Below are 922 nucleotides of genomic sequence, written 5' to 3'. Positions count from 1 at the left end.
CAGAGGCCAGCCAAACAGAGGGACAGACAGGAACCATCACCTGGGCAGGTAGAGAGGCCTGGAGGGAGGCAGCCCCCATGCTCCTCACACCCAGCAAGAAGGGGTCAGGGGCCGGGGGCAGCAGCAGGGAGTCCCTGGCCATCCCAGGCCAGTGCATGCACACATGATGGGGGCCAGGGGTCCATACCCCCGATTTCAGCCCCAGCTGAAAGAAGGCACGAGGCTGCCCTTGGCCTTGGAGCACCACCCCCACCGGGCAGCAGCAGGGCCCACCCCACCCGCCCACCTGCCCAGGCTGTGCAACCAGGCAGGCACAGCTCACCCCTTCCCTTACAGGGTGTTCTGGCTCACGGTGGAGGCTGCAGCAGGAGCTTCAGGCAGAGCAGGGGCTGGAATGGTCCCGAGGGGCTCACCACCAGAGTGTGAAGCCCCCTTGACACTCACAGGCTTCCGCAGCCCTATGGAGCCCTGGTGTGGCCCTGGCCTGAGAGGGGGGCCGGGTGCAGCGATACTGGGGTGACAGAAAACCAGACAGCAACTGGGACGGGGCTGTGAGGACTAAAGAGTTAAGCAGGGGCAGCATGCTCGTCCAGGGGTTGGAGGGCTGCCTGGGGGAGGGGACTTCAAGCTCCAGAATGAAGGCGCAGGAGGTAAGGAGATGGGCAGAGGGTGTCTGGAGGAGGGACCAGCCTGGGCAAAGGCAGGGTGGCAGGAAGGGGGAGGGGCAGCTGGGAAAGGACCGCTTGGCCGAGTCACCTCCATGCACCCCGCCCCGCCCAGCTCACACTCACAGCTGCCTCCGGAAGGATGGGCCAAGTGCCCCACCCAGAGACCCCACAGAGCCTGGGCCTGACTCCCCACACACATCCACAGTCCCGGACCCAGACAGAGCCTCTCAGAGCCAGGCTGTACAGACCTGGTG

Source organism: Pan paniscus, chromosome 15 (genome assembly GCF_029289425.2).
Source record: "Pan paniscus chromosome 15, NHGRI_mPanPan1-v2.0_pri, whole genome shotgun sequence".
Taxonomy (NCBI): domain Eukaryota; kingdom Metazoa; phylum Chordata; class Mammalia; order Primates; family Hominidae; genus Pan; species Pan paniscus.
Note: the sequence above shows the minus strand (reverse complement) of the source record.